This window comes from Narcine bancroftii, chromosome 10, assembly GCF_036971445.1.
Source record: "Narcine bancroftii isolate sNarBan1 chromosome 10, sNarBan1.hap1, whole genome shotgun sequence".
NCBI lineage: Eukaryota > Metazoa > Chordata > Chondrichthyes > Torpediniformes > Narcinidae > Narcine > Narcine bancroftii.
The window spans coordinates 24,521,805-24,544,708 of record NC_091478.1 but is presented as its reverse complement, the minus strand read 5'-3'; the positions used below and the strand labels follow the sequence as shown (position 1 = coordinate 24,544,708).

The window sequence follows — 22,904 nt, the reverse complement described above, 5'->3', positions numbered from 1 at the left end:
ATTGTTAAATGGAAGTGGTATATTCAGAGTCATGCGACCAGAGGGCCTGAAGGGGTGGGCCACGTACACGAACAGGTGGCTTACCATCCCAGGTCAGGAACTCACTTATCGGAGGAGGGGGATGGTGGCTCCAGTCAGTATGCTGAGTTGAAGGCAGTCACTTTACCACTAGATCCCCATGATCACCCTCTTCGCCTGTTTACTGATTCCTGGGCTTTGGCTAATGGACTTATGGTATGGATGCCTGATTTGCAAAAGAACAACTGGATGATACATGACCGCCCAGTATGGGGCAAAGAGTTGTGGCAGCTGTTGTGGGATGCTTCCCACCATCGTGAGATAACCGTTTATCACATTGATGCCCATACCAATATGGCGACTAACATGGCTCAACGCAGTAGCAGATCAGCTTGCCACTATCAGCTGTGCTGATACCGTCCCCCTGGCTCGATGGGCACATGAACAGAGTGGTCATTTGGGGGAGAAGGGATCAGCTATGTGGTCCCGTACACATGCTTTATCCGTCCATCAGGATGATGTCCGCATGGTCGTACGTACATGCCCAGAATGTCAGCTTGTGAAGTTCCATACCATTCCACCTGGTCCACATGGCCGAATAAAATGGGGTGCTCACTCAGCTGCGGTCTGGCAAATTGATTACATAGGCCCCATGCTAGACTGTATGGGTAAATATTATATCCTAGTAATGGTTGACACCTTTTCGGGCCTGGTTTTTACTTTTCCCACCAAGACGGCTGACCAAGCTAGCACTATCCAAGGACTAAACCATTTGATTTATCGTTATGATGTTCCAGAGGAGATTCACTCTGATAATGGCTCGCACTTCTCCAGGAAAGCAATCTGTGATTGGGCAAATGACAACGGTATTTTATGGATCCACCATATTCCTTATTACCCGCAGGCTGCCGGGTTAGTTGAACAAATGAACGGCTTACTGAAGGAACAAATTCGTTTGGAAACATCACTGGGGACCCAGAAGGGATGGTGCCATGTGCTGCAGCAGGCAGTCGACAATTTGAATCATCGCCCTTTAAAAGGAGGTACACCTTTCCACCGACTTCTTCACGCTTCTGAATTACAGCCTATTCCAGAGGAAAAACAGTCATTGCCCCCCATCCCCGAACTAGAGAATGTTGGACAAAAGGTATGGGTGGCACCACCAGGTAGTGGCCCTCCTGTAAAAGGGGAAATAATGACACCTGCCCAGGGTAACACTCGGTGGGTAGCTATTGAGGGACAGGATGATTTAGTCTGTTTAAACACTGAACGCTTATGGTATCATGAGTGACATGTGTCAGGCTTCTTTGTTCCAGGTTCTCCATTTTACACTCCTGGTGATCTGGCTTAACAGCTGCTTTGATGCCAGCAATTGGATTTGTAATGTCGAGGACGTTCCAAGGGAGTTACCCGTGGGAAACACGGTCCGATGCATTACACCAAGGAAGTCCTCGGTCACCAGCCTCAAGTGCAGCTTATATAAATATGTTATTGTTCAGCATGTTTCAAAATCTGTTCGTGAGCTCCAGTACCTGGGTATTGTGGCCAACAAGGATAATTTGAGCCTTGGTTGGAATCCTTTCTCATGGCTAACTGCTACATTTGGGGGGGTGGGCCACACTATCCTCCGTTGGTTGCTCGCGTCATTGCTTATCTTTGTAATTGTTGTTTTGATTTCTCTTTTTTCGCTCCCTCTGTACTCAAATACTGGTTAGGCCTCGCAAATGACAGATTGTGACCAAGGGGTGGGATGTAATGGAGGATTAAAACCATGTACCCAGATGCTTTTTGCTTATGTGGAACTGACGACACTGGGTCCACACGCAGGTCACCTTACTTTCAGAACTAGCAGATGTAATTAAACTCAGCCATGGGGACTTATCTGAAGATACACTTTGAAATGGAATTCCACTGTGAGGCCCAGGGAAAGCAGTTGTCAAATGCAACACTCTGAAATTGACGAATTGGTCACAACCTGTCTTGCTCGAGAAGTTTTAATAAGTCTTTGTATCTACGAGATAAACCAGGAAATTATAACATCCTGGTTCCATAATAATTAATCTTCTAAATTGTAGAATGTAATGTTCAGTTTTGATTTTGACTGACAAATATTAGAAGGAGTAGGCGCATGATTAATTGTTTTTGGGGTATATAAGCCTGTGGTCCTGCTGCTGAAGTTTAGATTCTCCGAGGGGTGGGAACACCCCTTGTCAAGAAGGAAGAACAGCCAGAGTCCAAGCAACGTCCCGGTCGGGGGAGGTGGAGAAGCTGCTACCAGCGCCCTGACAACCTACTACAAGTGTGCAGTCGTTGCCTCGCTTCGGCAGTTGGGACCAGTCCAAGCGTTGGTAAGTATAGTTGGGAAGGGCTTGCATATTGTAGTGTGAAATCAGCTTTTGAATTAGTAATAAACATTTGTATAAACTGAACTGCTCTCGGTGTGTGTGTCTATTTTCTTTCGGTAGCTCAAACACTGTGACCAATCTAAAATGAACAAAATGAGAGGTATAAGTTTACCCAAGACACCTTGGTCCCAACAAAGCTTGAAAAACTCATGCAGTTTGGCATGCAGAGTCTTCAGCCAGCTCCCCACCATGACTACCAGCCCCCCCACATCTCCATCGAGCACACAAAACTCAAAACGGTCAACCAGTTTACCTATCTCGGCTGCACCATTTCATCAGATGCAAGGATCGACAATGAGATAGACAACAGACTCGCCAAGGCAAATAGCGCCTTTGGAAGACTACACAAAAGAGTCTGGAAAAACAACCAACTGAAAAACCTCACAAAGATAAGCGTATACAGAGCCGTTGTCATACCCACACTCCTGTTCGGCTCCGAATCATGGGTCCTCTACCGGCACCACCTACGGCTCCTAGAACGCTTCCACCAGCGTTGTCTCCGCTCCATCCTCAACATCCATTGGAGCGCTCACACCCCTAACGTCGAGGTACTCGAGATGGCAGAGGTCGACAGCATCGAGTCCACGCTGCTGAAGATCCAGCTGCGCTGGATGGGTCACGTCTCCAGAATGGAGGACCATCGCCTTCCCAAGATCGTATTATATGGCGAGCTCTCCACTGGCCACCGTGACAGAGGTGCACCAAAGAAAAGGTACAAGGACTGCCTAAAGAAATCTCTTGGTGCCTGCCACATTGACCACCGCCAGTGGGCTGATAACGCCTCAAACCGTGCATCTTGGCGCCTCACAGTTTGGCGGGCAGCAGCCTCCTTTGAAGAAGACCGCAGAGCCCACCTCACTGACAAAAGGCAAAGGAGGAAAAACCCAACACCCAACCCCAACCAACCAATTTTCCCTTGCAACCGCTGCAATCGTGTCTGCCTGTCCCGCATCGGACTGGTCAGCCACAAACGAGCCTGCAGCTGACGTGGACTTTTTACCCCCTCCATAAATCTTCGTCCGCGAAGCCAAGCCAAAGAAAGAAATAATATACATATTGGAGTAAAAAGGCAGGGAAAGGGATTTCCTTTGGGGCTCGTACATTGGAATTGTTTATCCAGGTGCTATGGCCAGGTTCTGCTTTTGTTCTGGAACATGCCTGGAGGCAGAGTGGCATAGTTTGTAAAACCACTGGCTTGCCGTGTCCAGATTCAATCCTCACCTCAGGTGCTGTCTGTATGGTGTTTGCATGCTCATTTTTAAATTTAAAATTTGACATACAGCACAGTAACAGGCCCTTTCAGCCCATGAGGCCGTGCCACCCAATTGACCTACAAACCCCAGTAGCTTTGAATGGTGGGAGGAAACGGAGTAAACCCACGCAGATGGGGAGGACACACAAACTCCTTACAGACAGTGCAGGATTCAAACCCATGGCGTTATAACAACATGGTGCTCACGGCTATGCTAACCCTAATTTGCCGTTGTAAATTGTCCCACGAATGTAGGTAAGTGGTAGGCAATGTTCCCTCTAATTCATTTTGTAGTCAGTGTGTGCAAAAATCTTAAGTTATGCAATTTTTTTTTCCTTTGACAAAAGTATGTGTGCACTGAATGTCTGTGCAAATGTAAACTTGAAATTGGTTCAAGATCATTTTGGTACAGTCTATCTCTGTGGCTAATAAAACTGTATTGCCATGCTTTAATACAAGTAGGATTGCATTAACAGAAACAACTAGCGAAGAGATTATTTTCAATAAGTATAATTATTAATTTCTACATGATTTTGGGTCACAAATCTTTTGTGTGCACATTAATTTCCTTTGTGCGCTGACTGCAAAACCTGTGTTCGCACACGTACAGGTCATAGGGAACAATGGTGATAGGATCCAGTGGAGAGAGGGGCTTGTGGAGCGGAAAGTGGGCAGAGGTGGGGATGAGCACATGAGGACTCGTGTAAGATTGACGTGAATGGACAGACAGCAAGAACTTGCCTCTCCATGAATCACTGAAGGTAATTAGTAGAGAGATAGAAGTGCCTTTTAGACAGGACTTCAGACCAAGTACATAAATGCAAGTTAAATTTTAACAACAAGAACGTTAAAAATCAGTGGTGTTAACCCCTGCAATACCAAACCCCCGCCTCCCTGAGGAGAGAAGGGATGATGTAGTTTCTATATGGAAGGAGGTTTGATTGAATTTTATTAGTTGCTCTCAGGCAGCTCAGTGATATGTCACAATATATTTACTCTATTGAATGATAAACCAACAGGCAGTCCTTTCAACTTCCACTGTTGATACAAGGGGAACAGCTGCATGGTTTTTTTTAAAAAAAAGATCATAGGGAAGCTTCCTCACTGCATACATTAGCATGGTGGGAGAGCTGATCCTCTGTATATTGGGGGGTGGGGGGAAAAGCGTGGTGAATGCAGCTCGGAGCATCAGGCCAACTTCCGTTCCCCCTTCACGGACTCCATCAACACCTCTCACTAGCCGGGAAAGGCAACTCACGCGGTGAAGGACCCGTCACACTCCTGACACACTTTCTTCTCCCTCCTCCCATCGGAGAGAAGGCTCAGGAGTGCAAAATCGCGCACCATCAGGGTTAAAGGTGGTCCCGCATGCTTCTACTTTGTCTGCCTGTGCACATACAAGAGTTGACTTGCTGGTCTGTTCATGAAACAAACCCTCCTTACTGATATAAACCGGAACTTGACTTACTGATCTTGACTTACTTTCTCAACACCAAGTGAGGTTGTGAGCATCCAACCCATCCTCCTCCGCCATTTCCTCCACCTATTACGTGATCCCATATTCCTCTCTCTGAATTATGCAGGGACCGCTCCCTCTGTGACTCCCTTGTCCGCTCTTCCCTCCCCACCAATCATCTACTTGGGACCTACCCTGTGACCACAGGAGATGCTCCAGCACTCACACCTCCTCCTCCCTCACCACCATTCGGGGCCCCAAACAGCCCTTCCAAGTGAAGTAACATTTCATTTGTGAATCTGCAATGGTCATTTACTGCATCTGGTCCTCCCATTGTGGTCTCCTCTATATTGGAGAGACTGAACTCAGACTGGGAGATCATTTTGTTGAGCACCTTCGCTCTGTCCAACATAATAACGTGGATCTCCCACTGGCCTCCCATTTCAGTTCCCTATCCCATTCTCTTGCTGACATGACTGTCCATGGTCTCATGTACTGCTGAGACCACCCTCAAATTGGAGGAACAACTCCTTATCTTCCACTGAGTACCCTCCAACTGGATGGCATTAACATCAACTTCTCTGGCTTTCACTAAACCCCCCCACCCCCCCCCCCGTCACCTTCCCCCTAGCTCTGCCTCTCCCTTCCCTCACTCCTTTCACACAGACATAATCAATTCTCACCTCTCCCCTTATATCTAATTAACACCTTTTGTTGGTCTGGAGGTGAGGGTCCTTGAGGATAGAGGCTGCTTTCTTGAGACACCCCCTCTTGTAGATAGCCTCAATGGAGTGAAGACTCATGCCCCTGATACCATTGTCCAAATTCACAACTCTCTGCAGCCTGTTCCTGTCCTGTGCATTGGCACCTCGATACCAGACAGTGATTCAACCCTTCAGAATCTTCTCCATGGTACACCTGTAGAAATTTGGAAGAGCCTTTAGTGACATGCTAACTCTCCTCCAACTCCCGACAAAGTATGGCCCCTAGCAGCCTTCTTCATAAATAAAATATGACAGATCAAGAAACAAAAGCTGTAGAGGCAGCAATCTTGAGCAGCAAAGAATCGCTGGAGGAACTCAGAGCCCATGGGTAGAAATAATTAGTCAACATTTCAGGGCGGGACCCTTCATCTAGACAGGTGATCAATGGTGTCAGTAAGTTCTGTTTTATGCGTATGATTCACCAACCTAGCAAATAGACTCCTCCTTACTTAATAACTAATAAGAGTAACAAACAGAAGTATTTAATATGGTTTAATATTAATATTTAACATGGATTCTCCTTCTCACTAGGAGACACAGCAGTTAATCCTCCACATGCAGTCTACATCCCAATGGTATGAACATACAAACTTCCTAATTTAAGGTAAAGAGTCCCCTCTCCTTCCATCCCTCTCTCCCCATTTTATAATTCCCCTTTCCCACCAACTCCACCCATTTTCATTACCCCTCCCCTCTACTTCCATTTCTTTCCACCCTCATTTCCCTTCTGGATTTTCTCCTTTCCCCCCCCCCTCTCCATACACAGTCCTAACACATGCAAACAATATACACGTTGCACATACATACATATACAAAATAAATATTGTTAAATGTATTGTAGAGTCTCGGCGGGTTTGTATGATCAGTTCATCAGTTGTTCAGTGTTCTCACTGCCCGTGGGATAAAGCTGTTCCTCAGCCTGATGGTTCTGGTACTGGCACTCCTGCACCTTCTGGCGGTTAGCTGCTGACAGATACTGTGCGCGGAGTGGAAGGGGTCCTCAACGATTTTGTGAGCAGTCTTCAGACAACGATCCCAGTAGCTCACGTCGATGCAGAGGAGGGAGACCATGGTGATCCTCTCTACCACTCTTATGGTCCTGAGCATTGAGCCCAGATTTAATTTTCTAGAAGGGATGGCCAACCTTTTAATTTTAGACATGCAGCACAGTAACAGGCCATTTCAGCCCACGAGTGCGTACCAAGGTGTAGGTTAATTAGGTGGCATGGACACATGGGCCTAAATTAAAAATTAAAAGGTTATCCACCCCTGCTTTACAGCAACCACACCACAGTGTGATGCAGCCAGCCTGGATGCTCTTGATAGAGCTCCTGTAGAAAGTAGACTGGATTACAAAGGACCTCCAGCACCCTGGTCACAACCTCTTCTCACTGCTCCCTTCAGGCAGAAGATATAGGAGCCTGAAAGCCAGCACCTCTAGGTTCAAGAACAGTTTCTTTCCAATGGCTATCAGGCTCTTGAGCATCCCCTTGTTACATTGACCAGGGACTGCTCTGACACCACAAAGGATGGTCTGCACCATTATTAGATAATTTTTACCTTGCTCCAGAGCATCTAACTACCTTGCATAATTATTAAATATTTTAATTTAATGTAAACTAATGTAGTTTTTTAAAAAAAAATGAAGTACCTGCATAGCTACAGCAAGTAGGAATGTCCATGCATAGGTACATTGTGCAATGTGTATGGCAATAAACCAATTATCGTAGTCATTACATCATCCCACCCTGGGCCATGTCTTCTCCAGCTGCAGGAAGAGAGCACAGCCACTGGGTGGCAGTGTCCACCAGTAAACACGCAAAATCTGGTGGCACTCAGCAGGTCTCGCAGCATCCATAGGAGGTAAAGATATATAACCAACATTTCGGGCCTGAGTCCTTCTTCAACGCATGGGTAAAACACAGGCAGGTGCCTGAATTAGAAGGTAGGGAAGGAGGGAAGGGAAGGCAGGGGGAGGAGTGCAGACCAAAAGACACAAGGTGTCAATTGGATATGGATGAGACACAGGAGAGAGGAGCGGTGAGAATTGACTGGGGGAAGGGGAGGTTCTTTTTGCATCTGTGGAAGCAGAACTGAGGGAAAGGAGACAGGAAAAAGGAAAGAGAGATAGAGCAAATTGAGGAGGGGGTGGGGCTAACCAGAGGTTAATGTCAATGCCTTCCAATTGGAGGGTGCACAGACACAATATGAGCCTGTGGGGATGCATGGAGCTCTCAAAGCTGTAAAACCAAGGGAGAGAGGATTAGAGGGCAGCAACTTTGCCAGAGTGTTGCTCAGGAGTGCTCATCCTTTCGCTGGGAAGGAAAGGAGTAAAAATGCTGGAGAAACTCAGTGTACTTCATGTAGCAAAGATAAAGATGCAAAGTCAAGGTTTTGGCCTTGAGCCCTTCATCAAGGCAGTGAAGTAAGGGATAGTTGGAGATGGGGTAGAGAGGGAAATTGTTCTAGCACAGTGACACAGCAGGTAGACCCAGGACCAGGTTCCATCCTGATCTCTGTTTCTTTGGCCATTTTCAATAGGCTATGGACTTGGACCCCCAGATCCCTTCGTGCCTGTTAAGAGCTCTGTCACTAACATTCTGCTCACATTTGACCTCACTAACCCCTCACACTTGAAGAAGAATCATCTCGAAGGCAGCTCGCCAGCAGCTATACTTTGTGAGGAGTTTAAGGAGATTTGGAATGTCACTTAGACTGGGGGCACCATGGTCTGGTGTGACGGTGCCAATCGACAGGAAAGGAACAAGTTACATAGGGTTGTAAACTCAGCCAGCGCCATCATGGGCATCAGTCTCCACTCCACTACGGGCATCTTTTAAGAGGCGGTGCCTCAAGAAAGCAGCCTCTGTTCTCAAAATCCCTCACCTCCAAGGCCATGCACTTTTCTCACTGCTTCCATCAGGAAGGAGGTACAGGAGCCTGAAGACAAACACCCAGTGGCATGAAAACAGCTTCTTCCCCTCTGCCATCAGATTTTGGACAATGAACCACAGACACAGATAGAAAGTCACCTTTTCTCTTCTTTTGTACTAATTTATTTATTCCATGATACACGTTCGTGACAATAAATCGGATTTGGATTCGGGCTTGTCAGGATCAAATTCCAGTCCTTAAAAAACATGTCAATTTCAGGCATTACAACTTGTTCAGCAAAATACCTGAGAAATCCAGAGAGGTGAACAGATTGTGATTGGATTTCTATCCTCAGGAGGGAACAGATAGCCAAAAACTCCTGTGATCCAGTGGCACAGGTATTTTACACATTCACACCCCCTCCCACACACTCCTCCCCCACTTTACAATAATTAATAACGAAAGTGGGGAAAATAGCGTGGGAACAAAATACACACACACACACACACACACACACACACACACACACACACACACACACACACACACACACACACACACACACACAAACACACACACACACACACACACACAAAATGAACTGGTACATACAATGATCAAGGAAAAAAAAATCACTTCAATGCCCCCCCCCCCACCCCTTGACTCAGTGCAGGCACAACTCTATGCTACAAGGGACACTAATTAAACACTCCCAACCCTTTTAACAGTGCACATCTTACCAACAGTTTCTCCAGCACCCTTCCACATTTCTAGGCCTGGAGTGAAGCAGGGTGGTCCTAAGCTGGCAAAGAGAAAGAGAAAATAAAGAACACATAGCACCTTTATAGTGCTGAAGGGTCCAGCCCAAGTCGTTAGCAGAGTCCAATGACCTGGTTCCAGGAGGTGTGCACTAATTAGGTGGGGTGGAACCAAACCTTAATTGGCAGCTGGTGTGTCCTCCGACTAGGTAGAGTGCTGTCACATAATAGCCACAACCCTTCCCAATGCACAGTTCTTGTTTGTTGTCCTACCTGATTCTGTTTAAGTGAGGGCTCAGTTTCTGCAATGGGAAATCCAACATTTATCTTCCAGAATGTGTTAAAGCTGCTCCTTCAGTCAGGCTCAGCCACATGGGAATCAATCAAGTGTTGCCGGAGAGACCCTCGGGTTTATTGCTTGCGGAGAGCCAGACGGGAGGTTGGCCTAATTCTACAAGTTGACCCTCTCCCTGGGGTGGGGGGGGGCTTGAAACTCTCACAGCCCATTTGCTTTCTCCACAATAATCTGAGTGTTTTGTTTCCTCTGCGACCCTCCTGCCATAAAGATGCAAAGTCAAGGTTTTGGTCTTGAGCCCTTCATCAAGGCAGTGAAGGAAGGGATAGTTGGAGGTGATGAATCACTACCACGGGCATTGATCCGGCAGCACGAAGCAGTCAGACAGAACTACACCCGATAACTGATATGGCTTAAAGAGTCAAGCCAAGTCAAGTCACTAACTACTGATGTGATGTCCTAAGGACTGGTTCCTCCCCCGACTTTTCCCCCACATATCCCAATATAAACCCCGGATCCCCGCCAAAATCCCAGTTCAGTCCAAAGACTATTGTGTTACCACACTGTGATAGAGCTCCCATTGGATGGTCAGTAGTCTTGCCCACTGTTGCCTTCCTGACAAGCGAGGAGATTTCGAGTGTCCACAATAGGTCACTGGTTAAGTGAACTCTAAGGAACTTGGTACTCTCCACTCTTTCTCCTACAGAGTTGTTGATGTAGTGGAGTATGGTCGTTCCTGGTCCTCCTGAAGTCCACAATCCATCACCTTTGTCTTGTCCATGCTGTGATTCAGGACCCTTTCACGAGATTTTCCACCTCTTCCCTGTAGTGCAACTCGTCGTTGTTGCTGTTGAGGCCGACTACTCACCTGCAAACTTGATGACACTGTTGGAGCTAGATCTGGCAGTGCAGTCATGGGTCACCACCCTGAGGTGCACCAGTTCACCCTCTCTTATTTTGGTTGACATGCCACTGTCGATGAACATCTCTTCACTTATATATAAAAAGGTATATACGGTTATTAGGGTGGCGCAGTCAGCATAATGGTTCATGCAGCGCTTTTACGACATCAGTGACCTGTGTTCGAATCCGGTGCAGTCTATAAGGAGTCTGTACGTTCTCACTGTGTCCGCGAGGGTTTCCTCCCACCCTCTAAAATATACGGGATTTGTAGGTTAATTGGGGTATTTGAATGGCATGGGCTCATAGGCTGGGAGGGCCTGTTTCCATGCTGAATTTAAATTATGAGAGGCTTCAATAGAATAGACAACCAACACTCTTTCTCATGACAACAGCAAATTCCAGAGGACATCTAAGATGTCTGTTACTGGGACTTGGATGGAGGAAGGCAGAGTGAAACACAATAGGCTGCAGGTGCTGTGATTGTAGTAAACACACCAAAATGCTGGCAGAACTCAGATGATCTATTCAGCATCTAACATTACGACGTTTCGGGCCTGACCCCTTCCTCAAGGAAAAATCAGAAAAAACAGAAGAAAAATATATCAGAAAGTCCCAGAATTCAAACAATGGAGGAGGGGAGGGGGAGAAGAATCTAGACCAACAAAAGGTGTTAACTGGATGTGATAAGGGACGAGGTAGAATTTATCATGTTTGTGTGAAAGGAGAGATGACGGGGTAAGAAGTGGGTGGGGGGGGTGTAATTGAAAGCTAGAGAAGTTCATATTAATGCCATTCAGTTGGAGGATGCCCAGTCAGGAGATGAGATGTTGTTCCTCCAATTTACGGGTGGTCTCAGTCTGGAAGTGCATGACACCAAAGACAAATATGTTGGCAAGGGAGTGGGATTCAGAATTGGAATGGGTGGCCACTGGGAGATCCACACTATTGCACAATCAGAGCCGAGATGCTCAACAAAGTGATCTCCCAGTCTCTCTGATGTAGAGGAGACCACAGAGGGAGCACTGGATGTAGTAGATGACCCCCCCTCCAGATTCAAAAGTGAAATGTTGCTTCACTTGGAAGGACTGTTTGGGGCCCTGAATGGTGGTGAAGGAGGTGGTGTGGGCACAAGGGGAGAATCCTCTGTGGGTACTGGGGTAGGTCCCAAGGGGATGATTGGTGGGGAGGGAGGAGTGGACAAAGGAGTCTCAGAGGGAGCAGTTTCTGTGGAAGGTGGAGAGGGGAGGAGAGGGGAATATGTGTCTGGTGGTGGGATCACATAGTAGATGACGGAAAGCAGAGAGGAGGATGTGTTGGATGTGGAGGCTGGTGTGGTGGTAGGTGAGGACAAAAGGAATCGTGTTCTTGTTGTGCATGGGAGCAGAAGGGGCCAGGGCAGATGTGCGGGTAATGGAGGATATGCTGCTGCAGTACTGGGATTTAGGTGTTTTAAAGAAATAAGAAGGGAGGTAAGATGGTGGGGGAGCAGTATTACTGGTCAGGGTCAGGGATAGCATAGAAAGTGAGGGAGATGCATGGGGAGTGTCTACTGAGTCAGTGTGAGTGGAAGTCAGAAATAGGAAGGGAGTAATCACTGTACTGAGAGCAGTTTTTAGACCCCCAAATAGCCCTCGGGAAACCGAGGAACAGATAAGTAGGCAGATTTTGGAATGGTTGTAGTTATGGGAGACTTTAACTTCCCTAATATTTGTGGCAAGAGGGATAGAGGGGGCTGTATTTGTCAGGTGTGTTTCCTGACACAGTATGCGGACCAGTCGACAAGAGGAGAGGCCATACTGGACCTAATACTCGTAATTAACCTGGACAGGTGGGGAAGCATTTTGGAGAGAGTGACCACAACTCCCTGAGCTTCAGCATAGCAATGGATAAGGATAAAAGCAGACAAAATGGGGGAAGTGTTTAATTAGGGAAGGGCTAATTATGATGGGATGAACTAGCGAGAGTAGATTGGAAACAGATGTTCAAGGGTGAAAGCACAGAACTAATGTGGAAGAAGTTTAGAGACCACATGTGCTGGGTTCAGGATAGGTTTGTCCCATCGGTACAAAGAAAAGATGGTAGGAAAAGGGAACCATGGCTGATGGAACAGGTGAAGCAACAAGTCAAAAGGAAGAAGGAAGCAGATATTAGATACAGGAAACAAGAAGGGCTCATGAGAAGTGTATTGTAGCCAGGAAGGAGCTCAAGAAAGGTCTGAGGAGAGCTCAACGGGGACATGAGAAGGCCCTGACATGTAGGATTAAGGAGAGCCCCAAGGCGTTCTATGCCTATGTGAAGAACAGAAGGATGACAAGAATGAAGGTGGGGCTGCTAAAGGATAAAGGAGGCATCGTGCCTGGAGGTGGAGGAGGTTGGGGAGGTCCTGAATGAATACACAGTATTCACAAGAGAAAAGGACCTTGATCAGGGTGAGGTCAGAATAGAACAGGCCTGTGCCCTGGACAACGTGGAGATTAAGGAAGAGGAAGTGTTGGATCTTCTTAAAAACATCAAGATTAATGTTCCCAGGGCCAGAAGCAATATAACCTAGATTGCTGTGGGAAGGGAGAGAAGAGATAGCTGGGTATCATCTTCAAGTCCACTTTGGCCACAGGGGAGGTACTGGAAGATTGGAGAATGGCAAATCTCATCTCCTTGTTTTAGAAAAGGTAATAGGAAGAATCCTGGGAATTATAGACTGGTGAGTCTTCTGTCAGTGGTGTGCAAACTATTGGAGAGGATTCTTAAGGATCGGATCTATGAGCATTTGGAGAAGTACAGTCTACTCAAGGATAGTCAGCATGGCTTTGTGAAGGGAAAGTTGAGCCCTATTGAGTTTTTTGAGAAGATAACAAAAGCAACTGATGAGGGTTGGGCGGTAGATGTGGTCTACATAGATTTTAGCAAAGCATTTGACAAGGTCCCCCACGAGACACTCATGAGGCAAGGGATTCATGGAACCTTGGCAGTATGAATAAAAAAATTGGCTTGCGTGTCAAGAGTAATATTGGCAGTAAGCATTCTGCCTAGATATCAGTGGCTAGTACAGTTTCACAGGGATGTGTTCTGGACACCAGCTCTTTGTGATTTTTATAAATGGCCTAGATGTGGAAGCGGAAGGATGGGTCAGTAAGTATGCGGATGATACGAAGGTTGAAGAAGTTGTGGATGGAGCTGAAGGTTGTCGTAGGTTACAAAAAGATATAGACAGGTTGCAGAGTTGGGCAGAAAAATGGCAGATGGAGTTCAATCCGGATAAGTGTGAAGTGATGCATTTAGAAAGGTCAAACCAGAAGGATGAGTGCAGGGTTAATGGCCAGTTACTTAAGAGTATGGATGAACAGAGGGACCTTGGGGTCCAAATCCATACATCCCTCAAGGTTGCCGCACAGGTTGATAGGATAGTAAAAAAGGCCTATGGGATGTTGGCTTCATGAATAGGGGGATTGAGTTCAGAGGTCATGTTGCAACTCTACAAATCTCTGGTGAGATAGGAAGGATGTGGAAGCTATGGAGATGGTGTAGATGAAATTTACCAGGATGTTGCCTGGATTGGAAAATAAGTCTTACGAGGTTAGGTTAGAAGGATGAGAGGAGACTTAATAGAGGTCTACAAGATTCTGAAATATAAACAGAGTGGACAGCCTTAGCCTTTTATCCAGGGCAGGAACAGCAAACACCAGAGAGAACATATGTAAAAGGTGAAGGGAGGGAAGTTTAGGCGAGATATCAGGGGGAAGTTTTTTTGCAGAGAGATGAGGGTGCCTGGAATGGCTTGCCAGGGATGGTGGTGGAGAAATATTAGGGGCATTTAAGAGACTCTTAGACAGGCACATGGATGGAAGAAAAATAGAGGGGTATGAGGTAGGAAAGGTTTAGAACTTTCTTTGTTGGAAGGAATATTTTGGCCGGCAGAAGATTGAGGGCTGAAGGACATGTACTGTGCTGTAGCGTTCTATGTTTTATGTTCTAAGGTGAGGGGAGGAAAGTTTAGGGAGATGTTGGGGTGGGTTTTTTTACACAGAGAATTGTGGGTACCTGGAATACTTTGCTCGGGCTGGTCGTGGAAGCTGAAACAAGAGTATTTAAAAGACTCTTAGATAGGCAAATGCATGCAAGAAATACAGGTATGTGTGTGTAGGGAAGGTTTAGTTTGTGGACAGGCACATGAGTGTAAATATTAACTATGGTTATGGGTGTGAGGCAGGGAAGGATTAGATTGCTGAAATCCGCACAGCTTTGTGGGCCAAAGGGCCTGTACTGTGCTTAATGTTCTATGTTCTATCAACCCTCCATTCCCCTCCATGGATATTGCCTGACCTGCTGAGTCTATCATGTTTTGTTCTAATAGCAAATGGATTCAAGACTCAATGTATCAGTTCTGGATGTGTCTGTGTTGACAAAGTTAGCCACAGATTTCATTTACTAAAAAATATAAAACTTAAAAATAATGATCTTTATTATTGAGGCAGAGATTTTGTGGCCAGGGGTAGCCGGCTCTGGTTAGCTTTGGGCTGTAACTGGATGCTGGTCAGTGAAGTGCTCTCGATGGGATTTGGGAACAGTTTGGGCTGGTCATCAGCGCATGGTGCACACAGAGGAGGGATTGACTGCACAACTTGGCAGCCTTCTGGATGGCGTTGTGCTGGCTGGATTCCCACATATCCAGGCAAGTAGAAATCACTCCGCCACAGTCCCAGTGGTGAGACGGCCTTGATGTGACATCAAAAACCGGAGTAGGAGTCAGCCATCCGGCCCGTCAAGCCCACTCTGCCATTCAATAAGATCACAGCTGATCTGACGTGGACTCAGTTCCACAACCCACCTGTTGCCTGTGACCCTTAATTCCCTGACAATGCAAACATCTATCCACCTGTGCCTTAAATATATTTAATGAGTCTTCTTAATCAGAAAACACCACAGATTTACTACTGAAGCTGTTCTTCCTCATCTCTGTCTTAAATCTACTCCCTTGAATCTTGAGATAGTCCTCTGGCTCTTGTCTCTCCTACCAGTGGAAACAACTTTCTTGTTTCAATCTTATCTATTCCCTTCATAAGTTTCCCCTTTCATTCTTCTGAATTCCAGTGAGTACTAGCCCAGGTAACTTACTAATGACCTCATCAATGGTTCCATCGTGGAGAGCACAAAGTTCCTTGGTGAGCATATAACAGACGACCTATCCTGGGCCCACCACACCTCCTCATTAGTCAGGAAGGTGAAGCAGTGCCTACACTTCCTAAGGAGGTTGAGGAAGGCAAGGCTCCCAGCCCCCATCTTGACAACACTTTACAGGAGTACAACTGAGAGTGTCCTGCCTGGAGTTTGTACGTTCTCCCAGTGTCTGCGTGAGTTTTCCTTTTAAACAATTGTATGTAACTGGGCGGAATAGATTTGTGGGCCAAAGGGGCCCGTTACCATGCTGTATGTCTAAATTTTTTTTTAATAGGGCTCAACAAATTATTGAGGATCTTTTCCTTCCAGCACACGGTATGACCCACTACCATAAGGAAAGAGGTTCAGGGGCATCAAAATCAGGTCTGCCAGGCCGGGAAATAGCTTCTTCCCATAGGCTGTGAGATTGATGAACAGTATCCTGTAACCGAGTAAATCATCCCAAAATATTTACATGTATTTATTTTAAATGACCTTTTTATGTATATAGACTCTGTGATTATTATGTGCTGGATATTGTTTGTGGCCCGGAAAAATGCTGTTTCATTGGGTAGTATATGTACAGTCAGATGATAATAAACATAAACTTGAACCCCCTCATCTCCGGAATCAATCTGGTGACCCCCCCCCCCTCTACACCCCCTCCAAATCCAGGTTAGGGGATTGCATGAAGAAGCCTCCAGTTCACAACTCGAGAAAATCAAAAAACAATCCTCTTTAAATTAAAGGTCGAGCAGCAACAAAAACTCCCGTGACGCCACTGAAACCCAGCGTTCTCCCTACAGCGAGAGCGAGGCAGCATTTCCCGGCTTTCCTGAGATTCCTCCTGCTGCTCCTCCTGCAAGCCTCTCAACAGCACTCTCCCTGACCGACAGCTGGCTCTCTCTCTCTCTGTCCGGGTGACCGACACTTGACACTGGTGCGCTCAGCAGGTGCGCGCTGGGAGGGAGACCAGCGAGTAAGGAGAAGCTCGATCCGAGAGTTCGGCAGGAGCTATGCAGGTAATGCGACACCCTCTCCACTCAAGCCCCGCTGTCCCTAAAGACAAAACAGTTTCGCCCTCTGTTAATCGGCCTGTGGAGCTTAATTTATTTTTACTGGGAGAATGGAGACATTGTGGGGAGTCTGGACCCAGGGGTCTCTCTGAAGACAGAGATTTACGCTGATTGATTAACCCAGATTTGGCCATAGAACCAGGGATGGGTGGAGATTGAACTAGCCCCGGGCAAGAGCAGGAAGATGAGAAGACATTTTATTTTTCACTGATTAGCAGAAGTATGGAACAAATTAACAAGAAAGGAAGCGAACTACTCAGCCGGTTAACTTCAGCAGTCAAGGTGGTTGAGGCATGCCCAGCAGTGGGACACCAGGGACGAGCGCCCACTAATTAAATATTCCACGGTGAAGCTTCACAGCATGTCAGAGATGTGGCTGGGAGAAGTTAGAGGAAAGGGCTCCGTCCCCTTGATCCGGGAGGGAGAGGGGGGAAATTGCATTGCTTTATCCCAGGCTGGCAGCACACGAGGATGGTCACAATGGCAGCTCAGGGGCAGGCCATTCAGCCCATCGTGTCCATGCTGACCATCTGTAAACAATCTACAGCAGTGGTTCTTATTTTCCCATTCACATACCACCTTAAGTAATCCCTGACTAATCATCGAGCGCCTGTGACATTGGGTGCTCTGCAGTTAGTAAGGGATTGGTATGTGAGTGTGAAAAAAAAGGTTGAGAACCACTGATCCATACCAATCCCATTTGCCAACACTCAGTCCAGAATCCAATTGAAATGCTCAATGAGAAACTAATTTGTGTGAAAGTTCAAGTTTTAAAAAATGTTTTAAAAAGTTTCAATGTGGTGAAAGCCGATTCTGGCCATTTAAACCCGTGCCGCCCAATTAACTTACAACCCCCCTGCACGTTTTTGAAGGGTGGGAGGAAACAGGAGCACCAGGGGAAAACCCACGCAGGTGATGGGGAGAAGGTGCAAACTCAACACAGACAACGCCGGAGTCGAATCCGGGTCCCTGGCTCAGTAATAGCATTGTGCTAACCTCTATGTTAACCATGCCGCCCTAATTGTCACATGTTTGGAATGAGCTTCCGGCGGAGATAGTGGATGTGGGTTTGATTCGGACATTGAGGAGAAGATTGGATGGGGACATGGATGGGAGGGGCATGGTCCAGGTGCACGTCAATGGGACGAGGTTGATTAGTTTCAGCATGGATGAGATGGGCTGAAGGGTCTGCTTCTGTGCTGTAGTGTTCTATGTCCCAAAGATGAAGTGATGGAGGTTGTTTTGCAAGCAGTCCAGTTAGACATCTCATACATAGTTCCACAAGTAAGGCATGGTATGGAAGTGGGGAGTGGCAGAGAGAGTTCAGTTGGGATGAACCTTGCATGATTTTACTAGTGTGGGATCATTCATGAGTCTGATATCGGTGGGAAAGAAAATGTCCTTGGATCTGGTAGAATGATCCTGACGGGAGGGGGGGTTGAAGAGAATGTGGCCGGGGTGGGATGGGTCTTTTGTGTTCATTGATTTTACAAAGCAGCGGAGTTAATGGAGGAGGGATCGGAGATGGTCAGAGCCTCATTCATAACTCTCTACAGTTTCTTATGAAGTAGTTCCCCTCCCGCACAGTGATGTGTCATGATGGGGTGCCCAAGGAGACCCTATCTGTGCATCTCCTTATTTTGTACATCTCCATTGAGCCTCCTCTGCTTTGAGGGAAACAAATCAGCCCTGTCCAGGACTGAAATGCTCTGTCTCCTGGCAAATCTCCTCTTCTCCCTCTCCATTTCAATCCTGGCCTTCCCACTGATTCACCCAATGTTCCCAGGACTGGTGGTGATCGAGTTGTAAGGAGAGCTGGATAGGCTGGGGCTTTTCTCTCTGGAGTGTTGGAATCTTGAGAGGAGGGGGATAGTAGATGTTGATAAAATCAGTAGGTGCACAGTCCTTCCTCCAGGATTTGGATAGAGAGCATAGATTTAAATTGTAACTAATTGACTCATTATGTGCACGGTTTCAAACTCCAAAGAAAGTGGACCAAATGACAATTTTTATCAAGCAAAATATTTCAGGAACAATTGGGTCAAGAGCAGTGGTTCTCAACCTTCCCACTCACATACCACCTTAAGCAATCCCTTACTAATCACAGAGCAGGGCATAGGGATAACTTAAAGTGGAATGTGGGTTTCGGAGGGCAGTTTGAAAAACCACTGGTTTAAGGGGAGAGGGGGATGATTTTAAATGGAACCTAAGTCTCAGAGACATACAGCATGGAAACAGGCCCTTCGGCCCAATGCCCACGCTGACCAAAATGTCCCACCCACACTAGACCCACCTGCCCATGTCTGGCCCCTATCCCTCTAAACCTGTCCTATCCATGGATTCATCTATTTTTTTCTAAAACATTGCAATTGTACCTGCTTTAACCTCGCCCCATCCTCTGGCAGCCTATTCCATACACTCACCATCCTCTGTGTTTAAAAAAAGTTACCTCTCAGGTTCCTGTTAATTAGAAATTCTGCCTGGCCATCAGGACAAGGAATCTCAGGGTTGTACATGAAGTCAGGTATGTACTCTGACAATAAATTTGAACTTTGAATTGTTAATTTCTCACCCACCCCCGCTCCCACCAACCCACTTCACCACAAACCTATGTTCTCTGGTGACCAATTCCCCTACTCGGGGCAAACAACTCTCTGCATTCACATAATCTATTCTCTCATGACGTTGTACACCTCTATGAGATCACCCATCATACCCTTAGGGGTAAGTTTCTGACACAGAGGGTGGTGGGTATATGGAACAGGCTGGAAGTGGTAGAACTGGGTATAGTGTAACGGTTTAGATAGGTACACAGATAGGAAAGGGGTAGAGGTTGTGGACTGAATGCAGGTGAATGGGGAAAAAAATTCTTTACCCAAAGGGTGGTGGAACTCATTGCCACAGATGGCTGTGGTGGCCAAGTCATTAGGGATATTTAAGATAGAGGTAGACAGGATTAGGAATTAAGGATTGTGGGGAGAAATCGGGCTGAAAAGGATAGTCAATCAGCCATGCTGGAATGGTGGGGCAGAATCATTGGGCTGAATGGCCTACATCTGCTGCTATGTCATATGGACTGGCTTGGTCAGCATAGATATGTTGGGCCAAAAGGCCTGTTTCAGGCCTATTTGGAACATAAGAAATAGGAGCAGGAATCGGCCATCCGGCCCATCGAGCCTGCTCTGCCATTCAATGTGATCATGGCTGATCTGATGATCGGCTCATCTCCACCTACACACCTTTTACCCATATTCCTTAATTCCCCAACTATGTAAACATCTATTCAACCTTAAGGTTGCATGGAGATGGGGGTGTTGTATTAACATAGATAGAAGATTGGTTAACTAATTGAGAGAGTTGGGGTGAAGGGATGTTTGTCTAATTGTCATCTGTGGTGAGCGAGGTGCCACAGGGGTCTGTGCTGGGCCCAGTACTGTTCACGATATACTGTACATAAACGATCTGGAAGGGAGACAGGGTGTGGTGTATCTAATTTTGCTGATGCCACAAAATTGAGAGGAAAATCAAATAGTGCAGAGAGAAATAGATAGGTTAAAGGAGTGGGCAAGGGCCCGGCAGATGGAGTACAATGTTGACAAATATGAGGTTATCCACTTTGGAAAGAAAAATCGAAGATCAGAAATGGCAAGCGATTGCAGCTGCCGTGCAGAAGAACATGGGAGTGCTTGTGCATGAATCACAAAATGTTGGTTTGCAGGTGCAGAAGGCTGTCATGAAGGCAAATGGAATGGTGGCCTTCATCGCTAGAGGAATTGAATTGAGGAGTAGAGGTTATGCTGCCAGCTGTATACGGTACTGGGAGACTGCATCTGGAGTACTGCTTGCAGTTTTGGTCTCCTTTCTTGAGAAAAGATGTACTGGCTTTGGAGATGGTGCAGAGGAGGTTCAATAGGTTGATTCCAGGGATGAAGGGGTTAGCCTATGAGGAGAGATTGAGTCTTATGGGACTGTACTCGCTGGAATTTAGAAGAATCAGAAGGGATCTTATGGAAACAAAAAATTATGAAAGGCATAGATAAGATAGAGATAGGTAAGTTGTTTCCATTAGTAGGGGAGATCAGAACTAGGGGACATAGCCTCAAGATTCAGGGTGGTAGATTTAGGATGGAAATGAGGAGGAGCTGCTTTTCCTAGAGCAGTGGAGGCGACCTCAGTAAATAGATTTAAGACAAGGTTGGATAGATATTTACATAGTAGGGGAATTAGGGATATGGGGAAAAGGCAGTTAGGTGGAGATGAGCCAATCATCAGGTCAGCCATGATCTCTATGAATGGTGGAGCAGACTCGACGGGCCGGATGGCCGACTCCTGCTCCTATTTCTTATGTTCTTAAATATGGAATGTGCTTCTCAATGGGCAGCAAATTCCACAGATTCAGCACCTTCTGGGAAAAGAAGTTAATCTCCAATCTAAATCTACTACTTGGATCTATAAAGTTTTATAAAGTTGTTAAAATAAAATTTAGGAAGTTGCTCTGCACACAGGTGCCCAGTCTTGTTTGGGAGTTGAACCCCAGCTGCGTGAAATGTGAAAGATCCCACCTGACCTTCTTAAAGAGAAAGTTGGACAGTCTTGGTCAAGCTGACATCTTTAAAGCAGATTATCTGGCCGCTGTTTTTAATCTGGTGGTTAGTGGGATCTTGCTGTGTACAAATTGGTGGCAATATTTCCTGCATTCCAATAATATTACACTTCCTTTGCTGCAGAGAGCTTTGGGATGTCCCGAGGTCTGGCTGAACCATGTGGAACTGCCGATTCTCTCCGTCCAACTGTGCTGATTCTGCCATGGCTCGGAACGTCTTGCAGGTGGCGTGAACTCGGTGACAAGATGCAGGGATCTGCTCTGTGCTGCTGAACCAGTGTTTTGTGTCAGCAATGATTTCGTCTTATTGCTTTGACAGTGATTGCTGCTTCTCGACGAGCAAGGAGATGCCAGCAACATCTGTCTGCGGCCTGGAGAGTGTCGCCGCTGAGCCGGGGAAGGGCTGTTGTGGGAACTGATGTGTTCCTTCCACAACTGGTTATGAGGTCACCTTGGGAGGGCAAACAAAGAAATCACTCCACACACACACACACACACACACACACACACACACACACACACACACACACACATACACACACACACACACACACACACACACAATGTGGAGTGGATTTAATGGCCATCCCTAACTGCCCTCTGTAAAGTGCTGCCAACTGAGTTGTGGGGGGCTTCTGCTGAAGGTGCTGTGTGTTGGAGGGAAGGTGTGAGTGGAGGCGGAGGGTTGGCAAGGTGCAGTGGGAGGAGCCCTGCCAGGTAGCCTTGGAGCCTTTTGCAGACAAGGGCAGGCACTGCCACCCCTGTGGGCAGATGGTGGAGGATGTGAATGTCCCTAGAAGCGTGATGATCGAATGAGCTGCTTTGCCCTGCGAGGGGTCAAATGTTTTGAGAGTTGTTGCAGTTGCACATTTCAAACTAGAGGGCATTGGAGAAGGAGCTAAAAGCTGCATCGGAGGAAGAGTGTAAGAGACAGGAACAGGAGTCGGCCATCTGGGCCGTCGAACCTGTTCCACCAATAAGATCATGGGTGATCTGGCCATGGCCTCAGTTCATTTCCCCATAATGCTCTACTAGTCAGAAATCAATCTATCTCTGCCTTAAATACATTCAGCAAGGCAGCCTCTACTGCTACCTTGGGCAGAGAATTCCACAGGTTCTCTTCTCTGTTGGAAAAGCAGTTCCTCCTCATCTTCATCTTAAATCTGCCCCTCCGAATTCTGCTGCTCTGTCCCCCAGTTCTAGTTATACCCGCAGCAATTTTTCACCATTTAAGTAACAGCCTAATTTTTTCCCTACAACAAAACGTCCTTATATTTACCAATGCTGTATTCCATTAACACTTCATCTTCCATCTGGGCACCCTCCAACCGGATGGCATTAACATC

General features: G+C 46.6%; 1 long non-coding RNA gene across 1 annotated transcript; it reads left to right on the top strand.

The window, feature by feature from the left end:
* The first annotated feature begins 6,424 nt into the window (after nt 1-6,424).
* Nucleotides 6,425-21,804, top strand: LOC138743915 (uncharacterized). Its single transcript, XR_011345113.1, has 3 exons — nt 6,425-6,499; nt 16,629-16,901; nt 21,683-21,804. It is a non-coding gene; the product is annotated as an uncharacterized lncRNA (long non-coding RNA).
* The last annotated feature ends 1,100 nt before the right edge of the window (nt 21,805-22,904 follow it).